The sequence below is a fragment of the Asparagus officinalis genome, chromosome 1, assembly GCF_001876935.1.
Source record: "Asparagus officinalis chromosome 1, Aspof.V1, whole genome shotgun sequence".
Classification (NCBI taxonomy): domain Eukaryota; kingdom Viridiplantae; phylum Streptophyta; class Magnoliopsida; order Asparagales; family Asparagaceae; genus Asparagus; species Asparagus officinalis.
The window spans coordinates 95,904,058-95,910,604 of record NC_033794.1 but is presented as its reverse complement, the minus strand read 5'-3'; positions in this window follow the sequence as shown (position 1 = coordinate 95,910,604).

Sequence of the window (6,547 nt, the reverse complement as noted above, 5' to 3'; positions counted from 1 at the left end):
AGAAGATATAGAATAGAGAGAAAAATGAGAACGCCTTCCTCTGTATCGCCGATGACTTGTTCGCCGCCCTCATCTTCCTCAGGGAAAAAAAGAAAACCTCCTCCTTAATTATGTATTGACACTGATAGACTCATCTGAGAGTAATTTTTCAGGTTTGTGTGCTGATTTAATTACGCATCATAAATGATTAATTATCACAATAAATTCTCTTTCTTAGTCCTTGATATAATCTCTCCAGTTAACTATAAACTAATTTCAAACATTCTATGAATTCAGCTCAAATTATGTACTGACAGTGCTATATATATTTTTTCAAATCTTTTCCTGGGCAGCTGCCTAGGGTAAAGCTAATGTGGCTTCGCCACTGGACACGAGTGTAATGGTTGGACAACAACGTCATTTGAGTTTCTTGAAAAGCTTATGGAGTTGCAAGGTTTTTAAAAAGGTGAATCATGAATCATGTGGAGGATTTGTCGCTACATTCTGCCAATATATGTTAATTTGAGCGACTTGTAAGATATATATGTACGAATGGTATTGATAATGTGCTTCATGTTAGGGGCTGCTTGGTTGGCTAAGAAACTAAGAAAAGGAAATCAAAACACCCGAGACACCTGTTAGACCCTAGAGGAGGGGGGTGATTAGGGTCTTATGCTAATCTAATCCGATTTTATGCTAATTAAAACTAATTAACAAGTTATCCTAACAAGTATGAAATACAACAAGATATGTGAGCTAGGATAAGCAATATGAACAATGAGATATATCCTATATGATAAAAAATATATGTAAGGATATATAAACTAACACAAGGGTGAAATAAACATAAACAAGATAAGAGTGATAGTGTAAATAAACAATGCAAACACACAATATGATCACGGAGTTCGGACCTTCCGTCCTACGTCTCCCTTCCCCACTCCCGGGGAGAAATTCACTATCACAACCGGGTTTTCTACGCTTACCCGAATAACGTTTATACCTCACAATATCGGTTTTCAACGCTCACTGATCAACGTTCACACCTCACACTCTCACTCGGTTTTCTAGATCACCAAAAACTTTACAACAGCACACTCGGTTTTCTAGCTTACCAAAAACCTTACAATCTCATAATATAACAAAAGTTGTTCTCTATAATGAATAAGAACTCAATTAAGCACAACTCAATGTTACAATCCCACAACCCAAATTATACTATGAATGTAAATACAATAAGCTCAAGTGGGTATGTGTAAACAATGAGTAAAATCAAATCTAAACTCAATTAGCAAACTAGCAATAATAAGAATATAAAAATCAATAATAAAATTGCTAGAGAAAAGAGTTAGAAAACTTCTCTATAAACACAAAGAGAGAATGATGAAATATTAAAGATGAACTCCTCAACAACTGATGTAAGCTCCTCCTTGTAAAAACAAACCCCAAACTTAAAACAAACTAAAACATGCTTAAACCCTTGTTAAACTTTTATTTAAAAACTTCTTGGATGATGTCTGGTAGAAGGGGTTTGAGGGGTTTATATAGGAAGAGAAACCAATAGAAAAAACCCTAAAGGAAAAGACCAAAAAGCCCAAGAATCAGAAATTAGATTCTGTACAAAAATGACCGTTGGGGTGAACGGCGGTCGACCGTGAAATTCTCGAGGTCGACAAGGGGTTTGAGGGGTTTATATAGGAAGAGAAACCAATAGAAAAAACCCTAAAGGAAAAGACCAAAAAGCCCAAGAATCAGAAATTAGATTCTGTACAAGCGAAAGTTACTGATGGCTCCGCAGGGAAAATCAAAGACGCGGTCGACCGTGACGGTCGACCGTAAACTGACATATGAGAAAACAGGTTTGAAAGTTGATTTTTTGATTTTAAAACCCTGTTTAAAAATATCAAATAAATTCTAAAAAATGTAAAACTTTAGGGAATGATTGTAGACATGATAATAAACTTGGCTAAGAATTCCATATTTTATTCTAGAACGAAGCACATTGGGCTTCGGTACCACTTCATCAGATCCATGTTAGAACATGACGTGTTGAAACTAGAGAAAATTCTAGGAAGTAAGAATCTAGCAGATATGTTAACAAAGACGGTGACCGTTCATAAACTGGAGTTGTGCGCAACTTTAGTTGGCCTTCATGCATAGGTGATGAGGGAGGAGCCACACAGAGGAGATGCTTATTAAGATAACCTGCTAACGGCGGTTTGGTCTCCAAGTGGGAGATTGTTGGACTTGGGTGTGAATCCAAACCTGATGTAGGCAAGATCCGGCGAACTCGAGGTTGACCTTGAGGCTGACGAGCTTGAGGACTTCGGGCGAAGTCAAGCTCAAAGTGGACGAAGTTCTAGTGAAGAACGAGGTTGAAGCTCGGGAGAAGTCGAGCTTTGAACGAGGCTGAGCTCGCACGAACACGAGGTTCGTGTGAGAACGAGGTTCGAGCACTGGGGGTCGGATGAGGTTGAGTTCAAGCTGCGGACGAGGTTCGAGCAGGCGACGCTTTAGCACTGAGCTACGGACGAGGTTCGAGTTTCGAACGAAGTTCGTGCCCGCAGTCGAACTTCAACTCCAGGCGAGGTTCGTGCCCGCAGTTAAAGGCGATGTCCGTGCGTTCGTGGGCTGGTGATAGCCTGTTGCCAGTAAGACCCTAGGGTTTTCCTATAAAAGGGAAACCCGGATCTCGAGGTCGGTATGCGAGCTATGTGCGCCTCCACCTCCTCCTCCTTCTTCTTCTTCTTCTTCCTCTCTCTCTCTCTCTCTCTCTCTCTATCTTGATCATCTTTTTCAGCGGCGGGTTTCAAAATCCCAGCAGCGATGTTTCGTGGATTTAATTCCCATATCTCAGATTTGAGTGGGGATTAAAGGAGTGCTTAGAGAGAAATTGAACATTGTAGCTACAGTGTTATTGTTGCAATTTGATCAGTTTGAGATTGGTTCTAAGCATTGTAATTTCTTGTTAATTAATAAGAAATAATTGTGTGGCTCCCGAGAACGTAGGCAGTTGCCGAACCTTATTAAATCTTGGTGTACTTTCTTCTATACCGCGGTTTTGCTGTTTTAGGGTTTTTGCGGTAAATACCCAACATAGAGGTCGGCTGTTTTCGGGGGGTTTTACCGCTAGGAAGAGAGGATCATCTGCGCCAGGGTGATAGGCGGGTCCTCAATCTTCTAGGTCTCGATCAGGCCAGACTTTCTTATTATTTTACTTCAAATTTACTTTACATGTTATAACCTTTGATTTGATAAATTTCCAATAAGTAGTCCATATTTTGTGAACTTCGACATGTTAAATGTACTTATAATAGAGCTACGCATTGTTTAGCGCAACATGCTTTATTAGTTTTGATATAGTCGTGTCGCTTGAAGAATTGCCACCATTTATTCATTCCATTGTAATAAATGATTATCAAATGAATAAAGAGCTTTGCTACAGGGACCCGAAATATGGGACCAATAAGGAGGACAAGTGAGGTGGCCTCATCCTATTGGATAATGAGTTGGCCATCATTAATGATGTCCAACTCATTATCCAATAGGAGGGGGACACCTCACTTGTCCCCTCTATTGGTCCCATATTTTGGGTCATTGAAGAATTTTTCATGAATAAAATTTTGTGCTGAACTCTTTCCTCGTCGGGATTTACCCCCTTGGGTTTTCTTGACAAAGTTTTAACAAGGCGGCACATCATCTTTTCCATTAAAAAAAGATACAAAATCACATTGGTCCCATTTTCCAAGTATATGTACACCAATATATATATTCTTGAAATCCTGGGCATGCATTTATTAATAAATTCAAGATAATATATGATTTACATGAAGGATTTCCTTAATTTTACTTGAAATAGTCCAAAATTTTCATGCTTGATCCTCGTGTATTTCTACAAGCCTTTCTTAGACGATGAGAATAACATCAAGCAATAAGATGCATCATCTTATGAATGTCTCTCATTGGTTTTAACCTTTCATTTATGTCATTTACACCTTCATTTTAGGGCATTACATCGATTTAATTCCAGTATAATATATCATAATCACGGGCACTAAAAATTATGAGTAAATATAAATAACACTATCTAGGATTGGCGAACACTGTTGAAGAAGCTCAGGAAAAACAGTCTGAAAACTAGTCGGTCGACCGCCGAAGTGTCGACCACGAGGACTTCGACGGTCGACCGGAAATGTGCACAAGATCGAAGCAGGTTTCTGGAATTAGGACTGTAGACCGTCACAGTTAACCTCCAGGGGACCTGTAGGATTCTGGGTCTCTGGATTTGGTTCGGTCGACTGCCGCGGTTGACCGTAGAAACCCTGTAATCATTTTAGCTTTATGTCGTTGCGTGCGGTCGACCGCGACGAATTTGGCGGTCGATCGCTAGTCAGGTTTTGAGTTGGGTTTAGATTTCAGATCCGTTTCGTTATGAGCTGATATATAACCCTAAACTTTATTAATTAGGGTTAAGTAAGGACGACTTTGAGCAGCTTTTGAGAGAGAATTGTGCATCATTTGAGGGAGAATTTGTGAGAGATTTTGAGAGCTTTGTTCGAGGATTTTTTGTCGAGATTGTAAACTCTAATAGTAAAAAACTCCCACCTCCTTGCCCCGTTGACGTAGGCAACTTGCCGAACCACGTAAAATTTGTTTGTCTTGCTGTGGTGATTGTGTTTTACTTATTTGTTGTGATCTATCTCGTTCTTGTTCGTGCTCTTTCGTGTGTTTCGAGTTCTGCTGCGTACAACACAGTACAGATACGTGTATTGACCAATTTCCATGCACGGGTGTTAATTAAACAATTCAAAGAATTTAGAGGTGTAAATTGAAAATATGAGATCTAAGGTAAAAATATGGTAGAAGTTAGGGTTTAATATGAGAAAAACAAAAAAACATTGAAAAGGTCAGTTCCAAAATACTTTTATGATTTCCATAAAAAATACTTTTATATGAAAGAGTTCCCAATTTTGCTAATCTTAGATCAACATAAATTAAGCTCCCAATATGAAAAGGATCTATCTGATTTAGAGTATTTGACTAGCAATTTATAAAGTTGTCTTAGTGGCAGACGTATGACTAAACTCACGGACATTTGGAGTCACAATCACACAACGTGCATGAAATGCACCGCTCATAGTTTTTTTTACAAACAAATCTTGCATCTAGCCGTAGTCAAAAGCAAGATTTGGATTACAATTTTTTTTGGCGGTTCTTTTACGGTGCACGTTAGCGGGCGATTCTTTCGTTGCTAACGTGTGCCCCCGCCGTGATTCTTGGGTTCTTTTACGGTGCACGTTAGCGGGCGATTCTTTCGTTGCTAACGTGTGCCCCCGCCGTGATTCTTGATGGGAAAAAAGAAGAGAAAAAGTGAGAGCAAGATCTTTAGTATTGGATTAAGATCTTTGAATTCTGATCTTGTTACTCCTGCGGATCAATCTGATACCAGTTTCGTTGAAGATGATGAAGAATCTGATCTCAATGCTATGGGGTCAACGGGACCAAAGGGGGAGAAATTGAGGAAATCTATGGCGGAAATCTTATCTTCAAGCTCCAATTCTCTTCCTCTGAGCTCTCCTCCGGTGGCTGGGGTTAAATCTCGTTTACTCTGTAAGTCTCTGCACTCTGAATCTCATAGATCTGATAGTCTTTCTTGGGCTGATGCTAAAGATTCTGAGGAATTCCTTTTATCTCAACATCTTTCTGCTAAATCTTCAAGAATCTTGGATTCAAATACAATACCTGATCCAGGAAAAACTTTTCCTGTTGAGAAATTATCTGATGTAGTTTCTTCAGATGATCAAAATGAGTCAAAAAATGAAAATACAAATGGAGTTTCTCTGGATTTTCCTCCTCTAGAGTCTGGCAAAGTCTTGAAAAATACGATCCCTGCTAGCAGTAATGCAAAGAAAAGCTGGATTAGTTTCTTTTCTGACAATAGAAAGCTTGGTTGTGGTCTTGATTTGAATTATGTTCCCCCAAATGAAAAAGATACAGTGTTTTTTGAGGAGGATGAATGGTATGAAGGTGCATCTATTTGGGATTCTGCACTTATTGGTCAAGTACTGGGGATATATATCAAGTTTAAGGCTATGGAATCTTTTGTTCAAAAGGTTTGGTCACATTTGGCTTTACCTGAGATCTGCATTCTTAAGCCAGGACTATTTTTATACAAATTTAAAAGCAAAGAAGATATGAGGATTATTCTGGAAAGTGGTCCTTGGTTCTTTGGATCTAGACCCCTTCTCCTTAAACCATGGTCGATTGATGAAGAAATAGGTAAAAGAAATGACTGCTTGTATCCAATGTGGATTCAGTTTCCAGGTCTAAGACTGAACTTGTGGAATGCAAAATGTAGCAGTAAAATAGCAAGTCTTATTGGCAAACCTATTGCCACTGATAAGCTTACTGCAAGCAGACAGAGGCTAGAATATGCTAGAGTTCTTGTTGAGGTTAATATGCCATCTCCTCTTCCAGATCATATCTCCATTCAGGGGCCAAAAGGGGAAAATATTACTCAGAAGGTAATCTATGAATTAAAACCTAGATGGTGTGATTTTTGTAAACA